This window comes from Camelus ferus, chromosome 18 (genome assembly GCF_009834535.1).
Source record: "Camelus ferus isolate YT-003-E chromosome 18, BCGSAC_Cfer_1.0, whole genome shotgun sequence".
In the NCBI taxonomy this organism is placed as follows: Eukaryota; Metazoa; Chordata; class Mammalia; order Artiodactyla; family Camelidae; genus Camelus; species Camelus ferus.
The window spans coordinates 26220728-26247060 of NC_045713.1; the positions used below are offsets into that span (position 1 = coordinate 26220728).

At 47.0% G+C, this 26333-nt stretch overlaps 1 long non-coding RNA gene across 1 annotated transcript; it reads left to right on the forward strand.

Annotated features, from left to right (window-relative positions):
• Nucleotides 1–3558: 3558 nt before the first annotated feature.
• LOC116657421 lies at nt 3559–25223 on the forward strand. The gene is made up of 3 exons (XR_004312501.1): nt 3559–3570; nt 11423–11425; nt 25147–25223. It is a non-coding gene; the product is annotated as an uncharacterized LOC116657421 (long non-coding RNA).
• The last annotated feature ends 1110 nt before the right edge of the window (nt 25224–26333 follow it).

A 26333-nucleotide genomic window follows, 5' to 3' on the forward strand; every position in this document is an offset into this window, starting at 1 on the left:
CACCACCACAGCCTTCTCAGGATCACTGAAGACCTGCATGATTAGACCCTTAAACCACGTCACCGACCGACTGGCATGGCGCAAAAATGCCAACTAAACAGAATGTATGGCTCTGTGTTACAGCAAAACAGGATTTGATAAATACTGAGATCTGTTTTTTTCTGGGAACTGAAAGAATTCTCAAGGGGTCCTCATATTGCTTTCATTTTGCATTCCGTATTCGCCATGTGCATTTAGTACAACCTCAACAGGGCAGATATAGGGTTTCCATCTCATGTGTGTATGAGTGTGTGTGAAGAGTGGATGATCCCATTCGTGTCTTTCAGAACAATATTCTGAAGCTGTGCATGTCAACTTTTTCAGCAAGTCTGCATAATTTCCCCGGTGGATGCTCACTGAATAAGAAAGGTTTATCTGAAAGGGCTAAAAGCTATAGTTCTTAGAAATACTCCCCTTTTCTAAAATGCATGGGGTTTGGGGGATAATTTGAGTGCAGCGTGGCCTGAAGGCAGAGGCAAAAAAAAAAAACAAAAAAACCCAGGAATACATGACATCTGGGCCCCTTCCACCATTACAGTTCTATGAATTTTTACCTAATTAAATCAATTAAATTGGGTAACAGACTTAAAGACTGGATAATTATCTTTTTCCCTACAGTAGCTTTTGGAGAAATCCAATATTCTTGGATTGAGTAATCACTTTAAATCATGCCTCAACAAGACTGTGAATTGCTCAAGGGCGGAGATTTTGCTGCCCTCTCCCCTCTGTCCACATGACACAGCAGTAGATGGAGGCTGGGGAAATGCACAAGTGAATGAATGCATGAATAAAGCCTAGAGAAATGTCCTCGGTTTAAACACAAAGCGAAAAGGGGAGGAGTCAGTACCTGAGATTGTATTTTGCACGGCTCTCAAATGTCACGTCCAAAAAATAAAAACTTTCAACATCATCATCCTACTTAACCTGAGGAACCACTCCACCATCCAATGCCCAACATATATTTAGTGTGTCCTTTATCAATAAGGAGGAGCTTATAGAAGTGCAAAAAGCCTCAGCACCTCCCCATAGAACCTCATTAAATACCCCTAAAAGGCAACAATATAAAGAACCCATCAACAGAAGAAGGCACAGGAGTGAAGTTTCAAGGCAGTTATATTCATCGACCTCATGCATTGTCAGGTGCCTCTTGGGATGGCACTGCAAAGTTCCACACTTACTTAAAAAGAAACAAAATAATTCCCAAGGAGCAAAGATGTCTCTGAGAAAGCTGGTCACCAGAGCTGCACCATGACTGCCAAAGGCAATGCGATCTTCTTGCACTGAGTGCATGAAGAACGGAGAGGGTTCTCAGGTGGACATATGCTAAGGGCACAGTTGGAACCCAATAAAAAGGATCTCTGAGCCAATCCTACACCCATACACATACATACTCATTCCTGGGATAACCGGTATTGGTGCAGAGGTGGAGGTCAAATATGGAGCTCGATGTGGGAGTTAGGGGTGTTAGGGACGCTCTGACACCAGCTGCTGTATGCACTATGAGTTAGACATTATTATATCCATGACCTGTGTCCATGAGCACAGAGCAGAGCTGTAAGCAAACATAGCATTATCTGGCTCTCCGTGTATAGAAAGAAGAGCATGGCTGTTTGCAAACTTCATGAAGGAGAAAGATAATTAAAGGGACAGCTGTTCATTAGCCAAGAGCTGGCTTGGCACATGCCATCTGTGAAAGAATGTGTGCAAACCCCTCGCCTTGTACCGTCCCACTGCCCTTCCTTGTAATGCTTTAGCCCAAGCTGACTCTCTCCTGTTACCTGTTCTGATCCCCATTAATTTCTTCTCCCCAGAATGGATAACAGTGTACCTTCTGCCCAGGTACCAATCCTAGTTGTGTGGACTTGGGAAATATCACTTCACCTTTCCAAGCCTCAGTTTTCAAATCTGTGCAATGGGTATGGCAATGGTGAGAATTACACTAGTTAATAACATGCCAGAAGTGCTCACTCTGTGAGAGTCACGTGGCTTAACATTTTCTAAGTAGTATCTCATTTAATCCCATCCCCTACCATCTTCCTAAACTGGTACTAGTATTATCCCCATTTTACCAATGAAGAAACAGACTCCGAGGTAGAATGACCTTTTCAGGGTCACACAGGTAGTGAATCAGGTTTGCCTGCCTTCAAAATTCCGAGCTTTCCACCCCTCACTGCCCTGTTGTCAATGACAGCACTTCCTCATCAAGTCAGTAAGGGTCAAGCGATCCCTCTGTGTGAAAGCGCCCAGTGCAGTGCCCATCAGGTATCGAGTGCTCGACGTGTGTGCGTCACTGTTATTTGTCCCACCTACGCTGGGTCAGGACTCTTGGCGTCTCACTTCAGGGGCTTATGCTAGCCACACCCCACACACCCAGAAGAGGACTCGAGCACCTCAATAACTCACCTCGTTCATGGTTGCCTGATCTAAAGTCCTGAAATACTGCTTTCACTATGCCACCCTTCTCCTCTGTGGTCATTCGCTGGCTCCCCTAGACGTTCAGTTTAGACTCTCTAGCCTACGCCTTCATGCACACCAGTCAAATTTCACAACTGAAATCTCATGGGCTCTGGGGTCTGTCGGACCTGAGTTCAAGCCCTGTCTCGGCATGAACTAGCCAGGCGACCATGGGTGACGACCCAACCTTTCTGGGTCTGAGATTCGTTGCCTATGAAGTGGGAACCGTGAACACCATCCCACTGGGTTGCTGTGAGGATGGGGTGAACTGGAAGGGGTAAGAGGCTCATCTATCCATGCCTGCCTCCAACAGTTAGGGACTCCTCTCCCCGTCCTCTGTTCTCCAGCCTCCATGGACAATGCCAGAAACCTAGGGGGATCCTCACCTTTCAGAAATGGTATCTCCAGGTCTACTGATGTGCTGGTTTCACATTCCCTCCTCCCCTCCTCAAAGCAGCCCATTCACTCTGAGCCCAAGGAGGCTGCACGGAGAGGGGAAGGAACTGTCGTCTTCCCTGACAGGGATGCGTCACGCTTTGGAGAGAAACCATCGCTAATGTCCTTCACAGCCCTCATGCAGTTACCCTACACCACTTTCATTTCCACTGGCCTCTGAAACCTAAACTTCCAAAACCACTGTGGACCAGGGAAGTGTATACCCCTCAGAGGGATGAAAGCAAGAAGTTAGCTGCAAAACATAATTGCACAACAAGGCACTGAAGAGGCTACCATTTAGCTTTGGGATTTTCTAAGGTGCATTTATGGACTGGCAGGAGGTGATGGGGGAATCTGGCCACACTCCTGAGGCCGGGCATCTGATATGCCAAATGGTCCTTTGTTTGAAGGCCTTGTACCTTCTTCCCGATTCCTACCTGGATAGCAGAGGCAGTCCAACCCGCACGTACCTCCTCCTGCCATCACTCAGCCTGCCCTTTTTGGATTCTACAGATCAGCCTGGCCACCTCTGGCACCGGCTTCCTCGGCAGCGTGCAGCCGGGGGAGAGGAACAGATTTCAGACACCCACTTTGGTTCTGAAGCAAAAGCATTTCCCACCCCATGCTCACCGCTCTTCAGATGTAGAACAAACTGTTTTAAACACAGAACGAGGGAGGCAGGGAGGTGTGGGATTCTGGGTGTCTGCTTTCCACTCTGTGTTCCAGTCCCATCATAACTGAGGTTCAAGAATGTTCCAGAGCTTGCGGATTCCCCCGGGGTGAGACCTGACTCCATGGGTATCAAGGTCCCGATGTTTATAGTCTAAAACCAACTTTCATTTCACTTACCCATTTACAAGGCAATAAAGGACACCCATACGCGTTACTCCTTTGATTCTAATGACCCAAGAGATGAGGTGTTGCCAGTGGTTATAACCCTCATGGATGGCATTTCTCGCAGACATAGGAAGGGAGGTTAAACAATTTCCCTAAAATCCATGTGGCCCCATGCTGACAACAGCTGTTACTTCAAGATGTCATCCAGTGTTCCTTTGCACACACCAGTGGCTTTCATTCCTGGCTGCACAAGAGAATCACTTGGAGAGTTATTAAAAAAAAAAAAAAAAAGAACAACAACAAAAAAAAAACCCACAAAAACAAACGGATGCCCGTCGCGCTCCAAGCCAGTCCAACTGAAACTGAATGACCTGAGTATATGAACTCCAGAGCTGATCTATTTGTTTTTTCTCTGTCTCATCTCAATGGCAGGATGAGCGTTATTTGAATGAGTATCTTCAAAGCCTAGCACTATGTCTGACACACAATAGGGGCCCAGTAAATATTTGTTGAGAAAATAAATGAGCAGAAAGGTCATCCCCAGGAACCAAGAGAGAACGGGCTGCTGTTGTCAACCCTGCACCCATTCCCAGAGTCTGTTTTCCTCTGTCTGCCATGGTGGGTACCCCGCCGCCCAAAAAAAGGATAATGATGTAATGATGCAGGGGACCCAGCGAAGATCTAGAGGGACTCCTTGGGAGTCCGCTTTCTGCCTTGGTAAGCCCTGGTGTACTTTCTGCTGCTCTTGCGGTGTATCAGCTGAGCTTTGAAACATATTTTGTTTCAGTTTCCAAGGATGAGAGGAAAAGTAAATGTATCAAGCTTGGTAAGCCTGAGGATTCAGATGACTGGCACTGCCACATACATATGGGCTGGGTCTGTTTCACTAGAGGGTCTCTCTATCCCACATCCATCCATCCTCCATCATCATCATTGTCTGTTCTCATCATCATCCACTATCATCTTCATCCTCTCTCTTCAAATGAGAAATCTAATCCTAAATTTCTGGTGACTGTTGGGTTCCTAGCTAGGGTAGCTGTCCAGGGTGGCTGAAGTGCTTTGATTCCGAGACCAGGAGAGGAACACCAGCCTTCACTCAGAGTCTGTGCACCAGTCTCTCAGACTAGAGTAGAAAGGATGGGTATTAGGTAAGATAATTACAAAGAACAGCGCTACGATTTGGGGTGGAGCCAGGAACCAGTCACACAGAGCTACCAAGCCTTCAACCTCATTCTAGCCTGGCTTCCCAGTACAGCACCTACCGGACCACATACAACTATTTCAACTGAATTTTAAAGTATGAAATAAAATTAAACACTTTGCTTCTCAATCACACTAGCCATATTTTAAGAGCCCAATAATCTTTAGACTTTAAAGCTGGGTGCTCTCCCACCCCTCCCAGACCCCCATTAAGATGCCAGTTCAGTTGGTCTGGGATGGGGTCCAGGATATTTATAATTCCCTGGGTAATTCTAAAGTGCAGCCAGGATTGAAAACACAAATCCAAGGCTTCAGTAGCCAACCCTGTAGCTATGCATCAGCTCACCTGGGGAATTTTTTTGTACCTACAGATTTCCAGGCTCCACGCCATCTCCACTGAATCAGAATCTCTGTTGAGGAGCAGCTGAATATGCTGATGGAAAGCAAGACTTGGTACTGCCAAGTCCAACTTCCTTATTTTCAAGGTGAGGAAACCGAGGCTCCAGAATCCTGGATGAGTGGCTGCAAACTTCACATGACTTAGAGGGACAGCAGGAATGCAACGGGGTCTCTCACCTCCTAATTCAGTGCTCTCTTAGCAAAGAGATGCTATGATGGGTGAGGTCATGATGCCATCGTGTATGAAGTGTTCTCTGCAAAGAGAATCCACAAGGTACGGGGGACAGGTAGGAGGAACATGGCTCTGCTGACAGCCTGCCTGGAATCTGCTTCTTACTGCAAGTGAATTTCTTAACCTAAGCCTGTTTCTCAATCTGAACAATGGGAATGATAACAACAGTCACCACCTTAAAGGGCTGCTATGCATATTTTGAGAGAGCGCGCACATAAAGCCTTGGGCACCTAGGAGGGGCTCAGGCAAGTTGAGTTGGTGTTAATAGTGGTGGAGACGATAGCCTTGACCATCAAGCCCCAAGTCTCACACCCACCACAGACTGCTTACTGCTCCACTTCCTACGCATCCCTCCCCTTCTGAATTTCCAGCACCTTCCACCCCTCAGCCCTGACTGTGTGTGGCTGCCTAGCTGCCAAGAAGCATGCATCTTGCCTGCTCTTCAGACTGGCATTCTTGTGGGCAGGACCCCAGGCCTTTCCAAGTCCCCGAAACCTTGCCTGACACTGGGCCACTGTTTTGGGAATGAAACTCAGAGCATCATTCCGAGTCTGCAAGGCTGCCAGTGGGAGACGAGTGTTTTATGTATTTGAGCAGACCTGCCATATCTCTGGCTCCAGGAAGAAACACTCATCTATTAGTGGCCTTTCGTTCATTCAGTGACTATAACAAGCTCCCACGATGTGCCAGGCATTGTTCTAGGGAAGAGCATCTAGGCAAGGAGTCTACCAAAGTGAAGCTCCCCATTTTTATGAAGTTTACATTCTTATGGGAGGACATAGACAAAGGAGGAAAAAAAATCAATAGTATGATTTCAAGGAAATCAGATGATGTAATAGTTCAAGGGTGGAGTGGAGGGGGAGCGCCCCTTGCCATCGTCTGGTCTGCCACACTGGAGCTGATCAAAAGAATCGGAAGGAGGAGCTGTCAGCCAGGCAAAGCTGAGGAGTAGGGCGGGCGTGAAGAGAGCCATCCAAGCAGAAGGAGCAGCATGTGCAAAGGTAGGGAAGGGCTTGGCAAGTTCAAGGAACAGAAGGAAGATCAGAACAGCTGGCATTTAACAAGCAAAGGAGAGAGTGGTGAGATGCGTTAGGACAGGAGGCAGAGGCCATGTCACACAGTGAGCGCCCTGAAGACCATGGCAAGGGGTCTGGATTTAATTCCTAGGTCAGGTTATTCCCAACAACCCCTCTGCTAAATGCACTATTAGTATCTCCCAGCAGGGCAGCCGGGAGAGATCTGGAACTTTGGGGATGTTGGAATTTCAGGTGAGCCAGCCTTGTTCTTTTCCTTTGGAGTTCTGATCTATGCCAAGAGGGGACATGCACTGAGGATGCAGAAAGGCACAGAACTGTATGCTATATTGTTTGGTCATCTGGTCCCCTAATCTTGAATAGTGTGGCTAGGACTCCCATGTCTACCTGGGCCTTCCAGACCTTGTCCAAGTTCATCATTCAAAGGCAAGCCCTCCCTCTAACATGTGATGCAGTGCTGGAGGAGAGACTCCACACATGCGTGGAGAGATGTGTATTCTCTCCTCGATTCTAGCTGCAGCTCGCTCAGGACAGCCCAACATCCCCCACATTCCTCAGAACCTCATGATGATGGCTGCCGTTGGACCCAGTCCTGCTTTCTACATCATTAGCAGGGCTGGCCAAGAAGAGACACCTGCTGAGATTCAGGCCCTCATTTCTATGCAGGGACACAGCAAAGGCCCGAGACTGCTTCACCCGGTGCTCTGTCAACCTGCGGGTGAGCGTCTGACTCGGCTTCCAAACAGGGTCATTAGCGATTATGGATTGTCTGAGGCTAGGTCCAGCCATTCACACACAGAAAGCCAGAGGGAAATCCACCTGATCAGATCACTGAGTAGGGTCTCTGAGGAGCTGACAAACCCAAGTACATGAGAGCCTCTTTTTCTGCAGGTCCTAACTGTGACTGGGCTACTGACCTTGCTCTGGGTCCCTGAAGCCGTATTTTTCAAGATTCCTTTTCTTAAAGAAGCACGGGCCTCCCTGAGCCACACCATTCTGACCACTGAGCACCTGATCTTCCTTTACTGGTCATAGTGAATTTCCACAGGGAGCCATCCCATCTCTCAGTCAAACCAAGTGGCCCACCCAGTTCCCACAGAGTCAGCAACTAGTTCAGGGGTAGAAACATGTCCTAACTGGTACAATCAGAGTGAGTCTCAGGATTTGTAGGAAAACGGACTAGGAAAAGACCGTTTCTCTTACAGGTAGACTTGAACCTGGATGGATGTTCAGCCAGAATTTCCTGCCACCATTCTACCACCATACAGTGTTCTGAGAAGGAATCCATCAGAGCCAAAGGCAAAGGTGAAAGATGGAGAGTTATCAATTCCTGACATCCTCATTGAACACCTTGTTCAAGCCATACCTGAAGCTAAATACCCTCGTTGTCATTGCATGTCCCAATTAATTTCCAATTAATTACCTTACTTTGCTTAAGCCAATTTGAATTAGCTTTTCTGTCACTGGCAACCAAAGATTCCTGATGTCACTTCGGCTAGGGAGAAAAATGGAGAATAATGTGACTCATTCTTCATTCATCTTCCGAACTTAGATCAGAAGAATCCATGCTACAGAGGGAGTGTTTCCCTTCACCACCATTCCCTTCTCTGATCCTTGCTTTTCCCCTGGGGCAGCTGCCTCTCCCCACATATCTCTCCCTTCCCTTCATGAGCTCTTCATCCTTCCTTTATTTGGGAGGGGGACTGTTTTGTTTTGTTTTTCTTTCATGTGCCGCTGAGACTGGTTTCCTCTCAGAGTCTGACAACCACGCTGCCATGACCCAGACAAAAGACATGACAAGTTGCCACCAATAATAATTGCTTGTCATTAATGGTTCCAGTGAGGAGAAAAAGCCAACAGGCTCCGTACATTAAGTTCCCATCTCCGGCTGTCATACTCAGAGGGGCTGCCAGTGGGCTGAAGGAGGCAGCTTTATTTTTGGAAGAAGGAGAATCTGAGGTTTTCCCATAACACTTGGCAGGGGCAGGCCCTGGTGGTAAACATTATAGTAGAAATGTCTCTTCAAATGCCCCACTCTTCCCTAAGAAATGTCTGCAAACAGCTCTGAAAGCTGAGTCTCCAGAGGAAATTGCTTTCCCCCTTGGGAGTCTGCGTGTTCATGTACTTAAAGGCACAGACGTTGGTGCCAAATAGACCGAGGGTTCAAGTCTTGGCCCCTCCTCTTGCTAATATCAGGGTCTTGGGCAAAATACGTCCTATCTCCAACGCTCCATTTTCTCATTTTTAATATGGAGGAGATTTCAGCCCCTCCTTTGAAGAGGTTGTTGCGATCGAGATAATGCATGTATAGCTCTCAGCACACACCGAGGGCTTGATTAATGAGAGCGCAGATTACTGTGGCCGTTGTCGTCAGGAAAGAATCAACCACAGTGACAACAACGAAACCCTAAACACGACAACCCACCAGCCCAGCATTCATGAAAATACAAACAACCCCCTGTGGCTCTCCCATGTGTTTCCTGAATGTCCTGATAAAGACGCCACCACTTCAAAGGAGCTCTTACTGGGTGCCAGGGACGAGCTGTGAGCGGCTAACAACTCACCCCAGTGCTGAAACTGAAGTCCCACATCCCTGGGGCCCCTTAGGGCCTGGGCAAACCAGGATGACCCCTCGGCCAAGCAGAGAACTTTAAGTGCACTTAATCCTCACACTAACCTTTCAGGAAAGGTATTTCTGTTCCCATTTTACAGCTGAGGAAGTTGAGGATACAGAGAGATGCTTCTTTAATGAGCATAGGATGCACGGTGGGGGGGGATGCATAGGATGCTCCTGTTCCACTGCAGGTTCGGACTCAGTGGGTATGGATGGAGCATTGCTAATAAGCTCCCAGGCGGCAACGATGCTACTGGTCCACAGACCAAGCTTTGAGGAGCAACGTTGCCACTGTTGGTCACATGACTGAGGCTCCCCAGCATTTGGCAGAGCAGAGATCCCGACCTACAGGTCTGACCCCACAGCAGCCTTCAGCCATGACACCCAGAGGCTTCTGTCTTTCAGGGAAGAGTGGGGAGTGAAGCAAGATGGTGTCTGATGTCTGACATCCTCCCTTCTGTGTGTTTCCATCGGCCTCCCGGCTGAGACAGCCGCATGTCACATCCTGTCAGTCCCATCATCTTATCCAACAAAGCACGTTCAGTGAAAGGCTGTGAGTCAGAACCTACTGCGCGGGAGGGAGGAAGAGGGGCTGCCCCAGGTGAACCTCCCCACTCCCGGGAGAGAGCCGGAGCCACCCCAAAAGCAGGCAAATGCAGGGCGGTCCCCGTCATTCGGGCGGTGCCCACGCCCATCTGCAGAGTGGAACCGAGTCCTCTGGGAACACAGCCGCCCTCTCCAGCACGCATACTTAAGCAAGCGGCTGAGTCCCTTTGAGCCTCCGTGTTTCCATCTATAACATAGACCTAGTAGGACTCTGGTTCCCTGGAGGAGTCCTGGGCCTTCTGTGACACAGTGACACATGGGGGCTCTGTGAACTGCAGAGTGGGGGTGGATGGGTGGGGACAGAATGAGCCGCTGCCCCCTCCCCTCCCCGCTCCTCCCCCTCCACCCTCGCGGTGCTCCCATAACACACTGCCCAGGCCTCTATTGTTGCCCTGTCACCAGGTATTTAATTTAAAGTGTCTATTTAAACATCTGTCTCCACGCAACTAGATTAATGTGAATTCCTCTCTGCAGGAACAGCACCCAGGCCAGCTCCTGTCCATGGTGGAGCTCAGAACACAACATGGCAGCTAAAGATGTAAGGAAGGGAGGGAAGGAAGGAAGGAAGGAAGGAAGGAAGGAAGGAAGGAAGGAAGGAAGGAAGGAAGGAAGGAAGGAAGGAGGAAGGAAGGAAGGAAGGAAGGAAGGAAGGAAGGAAGAAGGAAGAAGGAAGGAAGGAAAGAATTAGTGAATGAATGAAGTGGTGTGTGAGTAAGAGAGAGGGAAGGAATGAATGAATCCTCAGGGAGAAACAGTGGCTGAGTCATGGGCGCGTCTGTGGAGTTAGGGAGGTGGGGGTGAAGTGGGTGCTGCCTGAATTGGGGTGTGGGATGAGGGAGATGGGAGGCGAATCTGAGTGTCTGAAGTACAGGAATCCTATGCTACCCAAACTCTCAGGATCTGAAGGCTGAAAACAAATACACAGTCTTGGGTGGGTAGGGGGATTGGGCTGGTTTCCTGTGTTGTCTGAACTCTTGCTACTTGCTCTCCAGAACTCAGGAACCAAACAGATTCAGACAAAATGGTAACTCTCTCTATCCAAACCCAGGAATGGAACAGATTCCAACAAGAACCTGTGTCTAGGATGCCGTTGGAGCTGCCTCAGGGCTCGCGTGAGCACAGGACACACTGTTTCCCTTCCTGACCCCTACCTCACTCCCAAGCCCCCTTTTCTGCCCTCCTCCCCCATCACAGACCCTCAGCAAAAGAAGCCAGACACAGGGGACCTACTGTGTGGCTCCATGTACGGGGCACGTCCAGAACAGGCAAGTGCACGGAGACAGAAAGCAGATGAGGGGTTGCCAGGAGCTAGGGACGAGAGAGGAATGGGGCGGGACGGCTAATGGGCTTGTGGTGTCCGTGTGGGGCGATGAAAGGTTCCGGAAATGGACAGCGGTTGCATAACACTGTGAAGGTAGCTGTGCTGCTTGAACATAATTGCAATGGTAAATCTTATGCTATATGTATTTTGCTTCAGTTCTTGAAAATACCAGGACAAATGAACAAATAAAGCAGGTGAACAGGGCCTGCAGCTGAGCCTGGACGCTTTTCCTAGTTCATTCAGTCCTGCAGCTGGTGAGAGGGGGGCCCTTCGGGAGCCCTGGGACTCACGGTCACTTGAGGCACTGGCCCAGCTGGAATGGAGGGTCTTCTAGGAGTCTCATAAGGAGCATGCTGCCATCCACATGTTCCTGCTCTTCCTGGGTGTCTGAAGTCCCCAAGAAGTTTTATGGGCATCAGTCACAGAGCGTACACTTGAGCGGCTGCGACAACAGCCTTCTCCAGACCGGGCTACCATGCAGGTGTGGTTCTTCTTGTCCCCTAAAGCACCAGACCAGGGTAGTATCATGTACTTTGCAAGAGCACAGACCCAGCAGAAGGGCAGGAGGCGACCTGCAGGCACGCAGGCTTGAGGCGTGAGACGTATCTGCGTTCAGACCTCCATTCCGCAGCCTCCTAGCTCTGAGGCCTGGAGAAACCGACTCAGCACTGTTAAGCCCCCACTTCCTCTGCTGGGACACGGGAACAGCCATCGCCACCTGCCTGGTGGGTGAGATGAGGTCCTGAGCGCAGACCCGTCGGCACAGCGCTTGACCCACAGGGGCCTCTGTCTACTGATTATGTGTTACACGCTGGTCCGTTGACCACGTTGCCTGATTAAACCACCAGCACAAGCCCATGGAGTTGGTGGCATTGACGTCAAAGTGAATTAAATGGGATTTTGTTTGGATTCCAAAGCCTTTGTTCTCCACCCCTCCTCTTCATCAATGCTTCTCCTGTCTGCTTTCTTTCCTTGACCCATCACAGGCTTGTGCTGCATATATCGTCTGAAGATCACCTCTTCCCAGCACAGTGCTGAGCATTGTCAGCGTTTTCCTCTAGAAGTAATGCTTCCACAGCAGAAGTATGCGCCATAACCAATGCCAAGTGATTTAGCAACTCAATCTGCCCCATTTAACTCAGGCATAACATTCTGCTTACTAACCACCTGTCTGTGAAGCTAACAGGATACAGAGCTTCCTATAACGGATGTAGATCTGGGCTTCTTAAGAGCATCAGACTTACTCATCTCTCACACCCTTGGAGACCAGCTGACCAAATATAGAATGCCTGCGGCCCCTTTGACAGAGCAACACTCAATTCTCGTGTGTGCATTTATGTGTGTGTGCGCGCACGTCAAAAAGCTAACGTTTGTTTGTTCCCTCTAACGAGTACTAAGCCAAGACCCACTTGAAGTTCAAAAAAAAAAGAGGATGAATTAATTGCGACCAGAGTTCACTGTTGCAACTGAACTCCAAGCACAAAAGGAATTAGGAACATAAACAAGTGGTGAGAAGGGAGAGATTTTAACAGAGAAATTGATGGTTTGAGTGTCTTCCGGAGAAGTGACATAAAAGGGAAAAATGAATGTCAGCTCTGAAAATGGTTCCAAATTACTATTTGAAAGGAGAAAAATAACAACTGAGGATGGTCCATGTGTGCTTCTGCTCAGCCCCGGGGGCCTCCCAGCCACAGCCACGCTCAGTGCTGGCTCCACAGGGCCCCAAGTCAGCTCTTGAAGCCCAGGGAGGTCTGTCCTCTCCAGCACCACTGAACACAGCAGGGACTCCTGCTGCAGGGTCCCAGGGGCAGGGGGAGCCCTGACACGCACCACCTGCTGACCTCCCGGTGCCCAGCGATTCCCTTCACCCCCAGGTACTTCACATTTGCTGCAACCTTTGGGGAAGGCACGAGACATCAGAAGACAGCTCTCTTTCTGTCCATTTTACACGTGAGAAAACTGAGGCTGGAGGGTGGGGGGCTCACTGGCCTCCTGGACTCACCCAGGGAGAGAGCCATGCTCGTAATATACCTCCAGTGCCTTTCCTCAGCTCTTCACTCCGATGCTCCTGTCTCTTTGCAGAGAACAGATAAAATTTAATCGTGTCCTGCGCCTAAGAACATAAAGGAAGTGATGGTCAGCATATTGAGGGAGGGGCGGAAGGCGGGTGGAGAGACACAGAAAGGGAACGAAAAAATAGAGATGAGGAACTAAGGTTTTCTGTAGTTGATGAGAAGAATCCACTGAAGAATTTTAAGCAGAGATGTGACACGTTTAGACTTTTCTCTTCCGAAAGGACCACCCTGGCTAGAGCGTGAAGAACAGGTTGGAGGAGGAAAAAAATAGAGGCAGGAAGGGCAGGTCACGAGCCACAGAAGCAATCCCAGTAAAGGGGAAAAGACCTGAATGTGACAATGGGGGTAAGGGAGAGAATTTAAGAGAGGTTTGGGAGACAGATCCCATTGGCTTTGGCAACCAACTGATGGGACGGGCAGTGGGCTGGGGGTGCGGAGGAGAGGGAGGATTTGAGGAGGATAGCCAGGTAATGTGATGTCACTTAGGTGCAGAACAGGTGAGGGACCTTGCTTTCTTCCTCAACGGTTGTATCCCTGCCTCCTAGCACCGTGCCTGCCATAGAGCAGTGGCTCAGTAAATGTTTGCTGAATGAATGAGTGAGCAAGATGGACAAGCGGGTACTAGGAGGAGAAGGGGAAATACACAAGGAATGCAGGTAGGGACTTCCATGTAGGGGAGCCCAGCAGACATCGGGACATGCAGGTCTGAAGATTAGGAAAGAGGTTAGGGCTGGAGTTAGAGATTCAGGAGTCGTCCATCTGAAGGGGGCTAACAGCGGTGACAGCTATGGTGACATCTCCTAGCATACGGAGAATGAGAAGAGCCTGGAGAACTTTAGGAGAACATTACAAGCATGAGCTAGCAGAAGGAGAGATACATGGAAAAGAGACCGAGTGGGCATGTGGAGAGGTACAAGCAGAAAGCAGAGTGGTATGAAGCCTTAGAAGCCACAGGAGTAGAGAGATTGATGATGGAGGAAGGGGTAAGAGGTGTCTGAAGTGTCCAGGAGGACAAAGACTGAACAGGATTGCTGCACAGGGCAGTGAGAGGGTCCTGGGGGCACGAGCATGAATGGAGTGGGTAGAAGCCCGACCTCAGAGGGATCCAGAAGAGTGAAGGAGACAGTGGAAGAAGCCCAACACTTTCTAACCAGTCGATGCTTCTTCTCAAACACAAAGATACTTTGAGGCCAAGAGGAGAACTGCTCTAATGCTGGGATTCACGGTGGCGCCAGGTGGCTCCCTCCTCCCCTGTTTCTTCTCTTTTCACCAGGTCCTCCATACTTTTCCTCTTACACAGGACAAAGAAACGTATACAAGAAAACACAGGCAGTCCCCAGATAACTTCCTGCACGCTGAAGGATGTTTTCCTTTGTGTTTAATTCCAAAATGCGTGCTTGCAATGTTCCTCCAATGCTGAAGAATGGGGTTCTTCATTTCTTCACCCTGGATGTCCCTCCTTCTTTGCAGAGAACACATAAAGCCTAATTGTGCCCCATTCCCAAGAACATAAAGGAAGTGAAGGTTGAACATGGTCAGGAGGTTGAGACAGACAGCCTCTCGGACACTCTGTGGAGTCGAGAGGGCTGCTCTTTGCAACTCACTTTGCATCATCTTTCTGCTGCCTTCTCATGGGGGGTTATTCTAACACCCTCTCATTGGAACAGGACAGACAGAACAGAGCACCCAGGGGCCACTGAACACTCAGCTCATTAACAACCCACGAAGGGGTTTCTTTCTCTAAAGCTCACGTGGCATGGTGATTGGCCAGTCCTGGCGTAAAAATCCCAACTCTATTTTTTTTTAATCCCTTGCAAAGCAAAATGTTCAGGATACAAATTAGAAAAACAGAGGCAGTGCAGATACAAAAAAAGTTGGGCTTTTAATCTACCTGCCCAACACTCTAGCCCTCTCCACACTCAGATGAAATGCATCAATGAAGCCAGTAAGACTGTGGGACAAGCCCCAGGATTCGCTATTAGTCCAAACCCTCCATGCTCCAGGCCAGTGTCCTGTGTGTTCTGCATGGCAACGAGTGGTAACTCTGTAGCAAGTGGCAGTAGATCGGCTCTGTGGTTATTATGCAAACAGTGACTGTGACCAAGTGGTTTCCCTCACCCTGGACCAGTGTACTTATTTTGTAGGCTGTCTGGTTGGGATTGGGGATAAGTTTGGTGTCATCCCTGCGGGTACTCAGTAAATGCTTACAGCCAATTGCTTGAGTCAGGAGACGGCTTCACTTCTTGATATCCTGAGTTTATCTCCACTCTGGCACTGACCACTTGGTGTCAAATAGCTCCAAGGACAAATGCCAGAAGCCACACATGGCCTGTAAATGCCAGCAGGGTCTGGGCCCTGTGACCTCTATAGACTCAAATCAGACCACACAGCTGCCTTGCTTCCTCCCTTCCCACTGCAGTGACTTCTCAGCCCCTCTGTGGTCACCACAGGACCTTTGCTCATGCTGGTTCACCTCCCTTGGAATGCTCACTCCTTCTCAATCTCTTCTTCATCCTTCATTTCATTGCCAGATCATCATTTTTTAAGGGATGCTTTCCCTGAGCTCCTTGATTAGGTAAATTTCCTCTCTTCTCTGCTCTTTCTTGTATTTTCATAGCACTTAATATGGTTGTAATTAACATTTATTTGTAGGCTTTTTTGAGTGTGTCTCCCCCACTGCAACATTCACTCCATAAAGGCAGGAACTATGTGTGGTTTGTTTTATTTTGGTTTTTTTCTGCTTTGTCTCACTAATCACTGTATCCCTAGCACACAGAGGAGCCTGATTCAATTTTCGGTTTTGTTTTGGTTTACTGGCCTGTTTTGAATGAAATTAGGGGTCTTGCCCAGGCATACTGCCACGTGAATTAGGTTCTTGAGTCACACAGCACCATGGAAGACATTTCTGATTCAGATTCTCTCTACAACTACAACTGCAACAAGCCAGGAAGCCTAGCGGGCTGCGTGCGTCATGCTGACAAATCTCAGACAGGCATGGAGTGCTTGTTCCTAACCATCATTTCCACGTCACTCCTTGACGTTGTCTGTGTCATCCCAGAAAGGCTGAAGGTTCTCTTGCTCCAATGGGTGATCAAGATGTAAAACTATTCCCAAAAGCTGGAATCAGCCACATCTAGCTGCTACCAGGTGAACGCCAAGCTTTGTGCCAGACAAGTTAGGTACAACAGGGGGGCTTTCTTCAAACATAGCTGACGCTGGAGTGAGGAGTTGGAACAGAAACCATTCTCCTATGGGCTTTGTTATCTGTCTTTCACTTTTTTTGTTTTTGTTGTTGATTTTTGCTAATTTCTAAATTTTTTAAACTACTTTTTACCAATAAGCAACACAATACCCATAGTTAAAACAAAGATGGATAAAATTTCAAATTCTCAAGGGTTCTATACAAGTCCTGGTTTCTGAGGTGTGTGTCTTGGGAAAGTCACTCCATTTCACTGATCCTCAGAGCCTCAGTTTCTTCTTGGGAATAATAAATAGTAGCTACCAACTTCCTAGAACTGTACAAAGGACCAGATGCCAAGTATCACTTAACTGTGTCTTTAATTAATTCATTCATTCATCCTATTACTTATTCATCTCTGTACCAGGCACTGTGCTGAAGGCTGGGGTTCCAGTGGTGAATAAAAACAGCCATGGAAACTGCACCTACAGAGTTTATGGTCCACGTGGGAGACAAGCATTTTGACATTTGGGTTTTGAAGGAAAAGTTTATGGTGCAGTAAGAACCTGCATTGAAGGAAACTGAACCACCTAGATGGTCAGAGATTTCTCTGAAGAAAGGTTGCTGGAATAGGAGTAGCCTAGGGAAAGACGAGAGGAAAGAGTACCTCTCATGAGGAGGGAGCTTCGTGTGCAAAGGCCCTGTGGTAGGAGGCAAGTATAAGGATCTGAAAGGAAGACACTGGGGCAAGGGTGGGAAAGATCCCTTCTCTGTTTATAAAACATATTTTTATCCCTTTATACATAGAGAACAGGCTATTACCTTTCTCTCACCTCTCAGTTGCCCAGGGATCTTTTCACAGTTTCTATTTAATCTCTGTCAATAATTCCCTGGCTGCTAATCAGAGAAAAGGTGCTAATTACCTTATTAGCACTCCTCCGCTTCTGTGTGATCACAAAATGCTCTTAACTTCCTCCACCTGAGAAAACGATTGGCCTGTCACTCTGGTCCTATGTGCTCCTTACCTTGGCCTGTTCTCGGGGGACCATGACTACCTGGCACAAGACCCTTGTCTTACTCGTGGGGAAGATGAGTTAAAAGAACGATCCAGGGTCAGCTCACAAATGATGGATCCAGGATTGAACTGCACAACACAGACACTGCTTGCCTCATGGGCCACTCAAGGAGGAACAAGATCTTTCACTTCTAAAAGCACTTTGGGTCCAGACACTGTGGTTTCCTTTGAAGAACCTTCTTTTTTATGCTTCCCCTTGTAAAACTGCAATTCACCTTGTATGATATTATCAGGAACAAAACAGCAATCCACAGCTGTGCTCTGCTTACACTGGGCAGCCAGGATAGCAGAGATGAGGCAAATAAAAGCCCTTAGAGCAGCTCCTAGAGGGAAGGAGATATTAGAATGATACAATCACATCATACCTAGAGATGCGGCCAGAATTTCCAGCCACAGGAAAGGGGGCACGGGATGGGGCAATCCCAACTCTTTAATTGGATGACTTGACAACCCAAAGATGACTAATGACAACTCTGAAGGGCTAGGTGGCTCAGAGGGGTAGTCCCTGGATCTCTTTGAACCTCACCTGAGAACGGCCTATAGACCCAGACAGAAGAACACCACCTGAACCTCTTCCTGGAGGTTCCAGCAACCATACTCTTAGGTTCCAGAGTGTGACATGGGTCACCCTCATAAGCGACATCTGTCAAGGAGATGAAGATCCTCCCCAAAGGCTAGGTCAGCTCATTTTTCATACTTACGGTGTGTGTTTCTCTAGTCTTTCCCCTCAGTTATACTGGGAAGGAGGGACAGTGATAAACTACATTAGGATTCTAGCTCTGCTCTCTCCAAGCTGAGTGACTTTGGGCAAGTTGTTTAACCCCTCTGTGCCTGGGTTTCCTCCTCTGTTAATGAAGATAACAACTGTACCTTCTGCATAAGCGACTATGAGGATTGAGGGTGGCGATGATGTAAAAGCACCTGGCACACAATGAACTGCCCAATACACTCAGTTGTTACTGTAATTGACATTTGATGTCATCCAGTCCACCCTGAAATTACTACCAAACCCATCCTCCTTGAAAGCTGGCTTGCCACAAGACTATGGCTCCTCTGTGCTGAAGTGGGCAACGTCGAGTTTCTAAACCCGTCTTTGTTGGCAAATCAGACTGTATGTTGCCAAAGTTTTTACTGATGCTCTCTCACATCTATCAACGACCACACGCGCATGCATGCACACACATGCGTATCAGTTCAACCCCCGCCCACCCCCCTGCTTTTACCCACGGTCTTGCAGGGCCCTATTCCCACAGGTGTTATCCCGTGTTGCTGCCTGAAGTGTGGCACAGGAATCTGTATTTTTAAAGCAGATTCTGAGTCACCTGGTTCTCACATTGGCCCTCGGACAGGCCCAAGGGATGGAAGCATTTTGCCACAATGAACTGTCAAGAATTACAGCAAATTAGGGGAAGAATATTTGCTACGTATTAGGTATCTGTTGCACGTCTTAATTTTCACATCAGACTGCATGCAGGCTACTTGAGGGCAGAACTTAGAACTTGACTAGCTCACGCTCCCACCTCCTCCTAAGCCTCATACAGTAAGTAGATGCTCAATAAATATCTAAAGCATAAAGTCCTTCAACAGACTATAAAGTCCATACGAGCATGGCCTTGCTCACTGCTGCATCACCTGTGAGGGTGTACAGGAGGTGTTCAACAGGTTTTTCTGAATGAATGAATTAATGAATGAATGGACTTAGAGGAGTTGGTATTGAAAAGGTAGAAAAAGAAAAGAATCGGTGCTAATTTATGCTCATACACATGACGGTTTAACTTATGCCCCACAGGACACATTTTTACAACCATCTTTCCATCAAGCCACTGAAACACTGCTAAGAGCAGTGTGGTCTGGCTCTGCGCTGCCCCATAAGTACTGTTTCCATTCGAATACTTGATTTTGAGCATTACAAGGATGAGTAACCATCTGGACCAGAGAAATAGGCTGAATTTGCATTCATCTTCTGCAATGCTCTGAAATGTGCCTCAAATAATTCACAGCCCTCCAGAAAGCATCTTGTCCAGCCTCCTAAGAGATATAAAGGCTGGCTCCATTCGCCCATCCCTGACCCACCCACCAGCTCTCATCTCTGGACGTAGGGTGAAATTACCTGACATTATCTCTCCTCCTCCTATTTCAATTCCTCATGCCCTGCACATCCTCCAATAAGAGCTCTTAACCGGCTTGCAGTTTGTGCCTGATTCTGAAAATCAAGTTACGGCACTTGAGTTTTGGAATCTCTTCAGTCTATGTGCAGAGCAAGCCTCGTTCGTATTTAAATATGCAACCGGAGCTCCAAGGATGTGATATCCGAACTCCTCACCTGGGACAATGTATTTCAGGAGTCCCTGCTCTAATTTGTTACACAAGACTCCTACTGTGCTAAGGCAAGGAGCCCGAGGAGTCTGTAGGGAACTGTGGGTGGTGTTCTTGTGGTTTTCTTCTTTTATTAATTAGAAAAGTAGCACCTAGCAGCAAACCTAGGGCTCCATTAAAGGCACGTAATCCAGCAATGTCAGCATTCTAAGGGGGAGACAGTGTGGCTTCCTGGTTGGGACCCAATGAACCTGGCTCAGGTAGAAGACAGCAGACTTGTAACGGTAAGGAATACAAGCTTTCCAGTGCCCTGCACACAGGAGGGGTGCAACAATGTCGCACAGCAAGTGATCTATAAAAATCAGTTGAATGAATACTGAAAGAAATGCATCACAACTACTGAGCTTGTAACAAGCCAGAAAAAAAGGTTACACAGAAGAGTAAGATATAATTTTGCAGGTGTACCATGATTATAACTATATTAAACAAGCAAATAATATACTATACATAGAAAATAATACAAGAAGGTAACATACCCCAAAATATTAATAGTGATTGCCCTCAGGGAAAGCACATGGATGCCTTTATGTCTCCTTCCTCCTGCTTTTCTGTATTCCTCAAATTTTCTATAATTACCCTGTGTTTACTTTATAAAGAAAAAAAAATCAATTCCCTTTAAAAATAGCCCCAACAGGTGCCAGGGACGTATTTGTTGGAATCAACCTCTCTATCGTCTTTTCATCAGATGGCTCGGGCCCAATATGTAACTTTCTTGGTCTCACTGTCCTAATTTATATACTAGAGATAATAATATCTACCATTCAAGTGAGTTGTTGTATTCATTTACACGAGACAATAAATGCAAAATGCTCAGCTCCATAGCGCCTGCTCTATAGTAAACACCCAACAGGTGTTAGGTGGAGAAGCACTTGTTGGGCACTCATTTACTTAATGGTCCTTCTACTGTGGACCAGGAACCACTTTCTCACTGAAGCTATAGCCTCATTTCAAGCCTGAATCACTAGGTACCATTCAGATGTCAATAAGGAGCAATCATCCACTTGAAGGCCCACCCTCCAGGCTGGGAATTTATCTAATGATATGGGAGTCAACGGGCGAAATGCGGCAGCAAAGAGCTTTCTACATTCAACATGATGGACAAACCTCAAAAACATTAAGTAAAAGAAGCCAGTCACTAAAGAACTCACACAACACAATCCCTCTTATAACATAATATGAACAAAACAGAACAGAACAGAAATTTATATTAAGTTCAACAACAGTCAAAACTAATCTACGGTGATTGAATTCAGAGTAGTGGTCATCTTGGGGTTGATGGGAAGGGAGCTAAAGAGGACTTTCTGGGGCACTGGAAACGTTCTACATCTCGACCTGCGTGGTGGCCTCACAGTTGGAAACACGTGTGAAAGTGCATTGAGATGTCATGTAAGATCTGTACATTATGCCATACGTAAATCATACCTCCGTAAAGTACTGCTGAGAAAAAAAAAAAGGCTCTTAAACAATAACTACAGGTTTATTGGCTCAGTCTCTATATGTTGATTGAGCACCTGCTATTCACTAATTCATCCATTTAACAGACATGTATTGTGTACCTACTATGTGCCAGGCACCGTGTTATGCACTGGAACACAGCAAGGATGGACAAATCTCCCTGCCTTTGTGAGGCTTGCATTTCACACAGGGCTAAGTCCTGGGGAAAGAGAGGTTGTGCAGCGAAGGAACTGGGAGAACTCACAGTCTGGTGGGAAGACGGATACGGTCAGCGCTACGCCGTGGGGTAAGTGCTGGGGTGGGGGGTGTGGTCATCTTTGGTGCTGCTGCTGCCCAGGAAGAAGGGGCCCGAGGGCCTGATTATGCCTTTGGGGACACACAGCCTGAGAGCTGAAGGACATCGCAGAGCTCCCAGGTGGATCTTAGGAGGAAGCGAGAGTGTCCTCAAAGGCATGGGTGCAAAAGCTGAGCTGTATGAAACATCAGGGGATGCTCAGGGATCCCCATGGAGTTCGATACTGTGGGCTAACTTGACGTCTGCGACTCTGGAACCAACGGTCCAATCCTGGATCAACCACTTGATAAATATGTGGCTTTGTGCGGTTTCTCAGCCTTGGATTTTGTCTCCTTCCCAAAATGTGACTAACTCTTAGTAGCTAACTAAATAGGGTCCTTTTGAGGACTTAATGTGACCATGGTATATTAGTTTCCTCTTGCTGCTGTAACCAATTACCACAAACTTGGTGGCTTAAATCATACAAGTGTATTATCTTAGAGTTCTGGAGGTCAGAATCCAGAAAAGGATCTTGCTGAGCTAAAGTCAAAGTACTGACAGGAGAGGGAACCTTAATTCAAAAAGACACCTGCACCCCAATGTTCGTAGCAGCACTATTTACAACAGCCAAGACATGGAAGCAACCTAATATCCACTGACAGATGACTGGATAAAGAAGCTGTGGTATATTTATACAATGGAATACTACTCAGCCATAAAAATAATAAAATAATGCCATTTGCAGCAGCATGGATGGACCTGCAGATTGTCATTCTAAGTGAAGAAAGCCAGAAAGAGAAAGAAAAATACCATATATTACTTATATGTGGAATCTTAAAAAAAAAAAAAAAGACAAACGAACTTATTTACAAAAAGGAGACAGACTCATGGACATAAAAAACAAACTTATGTTTACCAGTGGGAAAGAGGGTGGGAAGGGATAAACTGGGAGTTCGAAGTTTGCAGATACTAATATATACAAAATAGATAAACAAGTTCATACTGTACAGCACAGGGAACTAAATTCAATATCTTGTAGTAACCTGAGGTGAAAAAGAATGAAAACGAATATACGTATGTCCATGTATGACTGAAGCATTGTGCTGTGCACTAGACATTGACAGAACATTGGGTTTTTTTATTATTATTTTTATTATTTATTTATTTATTTATTTATTATATTTTTATTGAGTTACAGTCATTTTACAATGTTGTGTCAAATTCCAGTGTAGAGCACAATTTTTCAGTTATACATGAACATATATATATTCATTGTCACATTTTTTTTTGCTGACTATACTTCATATATATATATATATCACACACACACACACACACACACACACAAAGCGCTGGTAGGCTTGTATTCCTTTCTGGAGGCTCTAGGGGAAAATCCATTCCCTTTTCCAGCTGCTAAACTCTTGGAACCACCTGCATTCCTTTCACGGCTCCTTCCTCCACCTTCAAAGCCAGTAGTAGAGAGCATCTCTCCGACCATTCTCTGTCTTCATATCTTCCTCTGGCAACCGCCTGGAAAGGTTCTCCACTTTTAAAGATTCATGTGATTAAATGGAGCCCATCTGGATAATTCAGAATAATCTTTCCATCTCAAAGCCCTTAACCTCAGTCACAACCACAGAGTCCCCTTTTGCCATTAAAGTAATGCATTCACAGATGTCAGGACATGTCATCTTTCGGGGGGCCACTTTTCTGCCCGCCATGCACATTATCACTTGGCACAATGCCTGGCTTGCAATGTGTGCCTAGGAATGATTGCTTGCTATGATATTACTGTTGTGATCATTGCATCAGATCCAAAGGAGCATGAGAAGGAAATGCCAGAGCCTCTGGGGCCAGGAGGCATGCAAATCTGAACCAAATCAGTTGCAAATCCTGAGAATGCTCAGGTCTTAAGGAACTGCTCTGAAAGATACACAAATCTAGAGTTCCACGTTTGGGCAAAAGTTTCTGATAAAAACTCTCACCAAACACTATCTGTTGTGTGCTTGTATGCTGGCAGAACAAACACGGCATGGTGTTTCAGCATTTCCATACCAACAGCCAGAACAGATTCCTCTCCTAACCCTCTGAGCTGTATTCACCAGCTGGTCCGGTTTGACTCAAAAACGGCTATCACCTGGTGGTGGGTGACGAGAGCTCTGTAAGTCGTTTGCAAAGAACTCTTGGCAACTGGTGGGGTGGAACCAAAAATGATCCCAAAGGTTGCCTCAACTTTATTGAAAGCTAGGAAGCTAGGACACAGAGCACAAAGTATGTTGGGCTGGGCTGTGGAACAGAAGTTGCTTGGATGGCTAGGAAACTCTCACCCACCATTTTAACCAGACACTGTAGTAGATTTTGACACTGTTTAACAATCCCCCTCTCACTGGCTGAGGCCACCAGCTCCGTGAGAGCAAGGACCTCTTCAGGAAATCAGCTGTCCATCTCCCACGCCTAGTTAAGCATCTGGCACATAGTCAGGATCCAATAAAAAAGTGTTAAAGAATGAATGAATGAATGAATACATGAATGAGTAAATGGAAAGAGAACGAGTGATGAGAAGATGAGTACATGAGTATCACAACCAAGGGTGATATTTAGAGTCTAGAGCAGGAGTTGACACTCCATGGCCCACAGGCCAAATCCACCATGCAGCCCATTTTATACGGCCCCAGAAACACAGCCGCGCTCAACTCCTCAGAGCACCGTCTGTGGCTGCTTTCCTCCCACAAGAGCAGAGTGTGTGGCCCCTTTGCCAAGCCTAAAATATTTACTGTCTGGCCTTTTAAAGAAAATGTTTACTGACCCCTGCTGTGCCGCACATTGTGGTAGCTCATCAGAATAATCCTGGGACCTTTTAGATGCAGCTTCCAAGGCCCAAGATCTGGATTTTGACTAGTTTCCCAAAGTTTGAGAATCCTTGCACTAAAAGGGTGGTGACCTGATTTCACTAAGGCAGTGTTCTAAACGTTTAGAATCACCCTCAAAGGGTTGTTAAAATGCAGAGTGACAGGCCCCGCCCCCAGAGTTTCTGATTCAGTAGGACTCCTATGGGCCTGAGAATGTGCACTTTCTAGTTGTATCCCCACGGGATGCCGATGCTGCTGGTCCAGAGAACACACTTTCAGAACCACTGCACCAGGGTTACCCAACACCCGTCACTGTTTAAAAGTCTTTCATGTTCCGCAGGTGAGCGGTAGATTCCGGGTTGAATAGGTCCCACATTTGGAAATTTGGAGTGAAGCCTGCCTGCAACTCTGGCAATAAAGAATATGAACAGTGAAGGCATTAGGAGGCTAAGGCAGCAAACTGGGAGAGAGAAAGGCACTTGGTGACTGTGGCTGAAATACTTCCATATTAGTGTCTCATCACCTACAAAGTTGACCCCCCATCTAACATCTCATTTATGTGGGGAGGCATTATTATTACCACATGATCCTAGCTCCCATTTTTCAGGAGAATGAGGCTCAGAGGGGTTAAAGTCAGAGAGAAGGTCCTCTTCCCTCCACTCCACCCACCTGTTCAAGGACGATTTCTCTAAGCCCTGTCTTGCTTCATTCCTTCTTCTCTCTTTATCTACCACCTCTTCTCCTCTATTGACTCTTTTGCCCTTGGCCTCAAACATGTTTGAGTCTCTCCCTTCCTAAAAATACCACCTTTGTCACGCTGTGTCTCCTCCTAGCTAACAATGCGATCACTTGTCTTCCCGTTTTCCTGCCCAAGAGCAAGCAATCCACGTTCTCCAGTGTGACCACTGTCCTCCCTTTTGTCGCAGGAGTGGTCCTCTCTCCAGCTCTACATCCTTGGCTCCCCCTTCACTCCTCAGCTATCAGCTGTTCACAGTCCTCACCCTTCCACAGAAACTCGGTTCTATGCAGCGTGTCCAATAAAATACAATGCAAGCCACATATGTAATTTCACATTTTATTGTACAAGTAGAATCAATTTTAATAATGCATCTCATTCAACCCAACAGATCCAAAATATTACAATTTCATTGTGCAATCGCTATAAAAACAACTTGTGAGATATTTTACATTCTTTCTTTCTCATAATAAATCTGAAATCCAGTGTGAATTTTATATTCACAGTAAATCTCAGCTCCGTCTAGCCCAGCCTAGCCACGTGTCCACTGCTTAGTGGCCACCTGTGGTCAGGAACAGCCTAGGTCCCTATGGTCAAGACGATCTTCTGGGAGACACAGCCCATGAATCCTTTCTGAACCCGGTGTTAGTGAATCTTCTGCTCACTATTCCTTCTTTTTCCTCCTTGCCAACTCTCCTTCATTGTTTTCTGAGACACTTTTTCCTCCTTGTTCTTCTACATTCCTGATCAATCCTTCTTATTGGCACCTCCTCCTTCACCTAATTATTAAAGATTTGGTGTTCCTGACAGTTCTGTTATCTGTCCGTTGTTCCTCAATCAGCGCACCATTTACTGGGAAAATCTATCCATTCTTTATGATTTGAACTATATGCTGATGGATCTCAAATCCATATCACTAGGCCTGTGATTCCACTTGGCTTCTAAATCCAAGTGATGGGGCATTCCTGATACCAGATAAGCCAGCTGAATTCAACAGACTCTAAAAGCTGACCTTCTAATCCACCAACGGAACCTGCTCGGTGAACGATACATCAATCCGTGGGCCATCCAGACCAGAAACCCTACAGCAATGGTTCCCAACAGGGGGCGATTTTGCCCCCAGGGGACATTTGACAATGTCTGA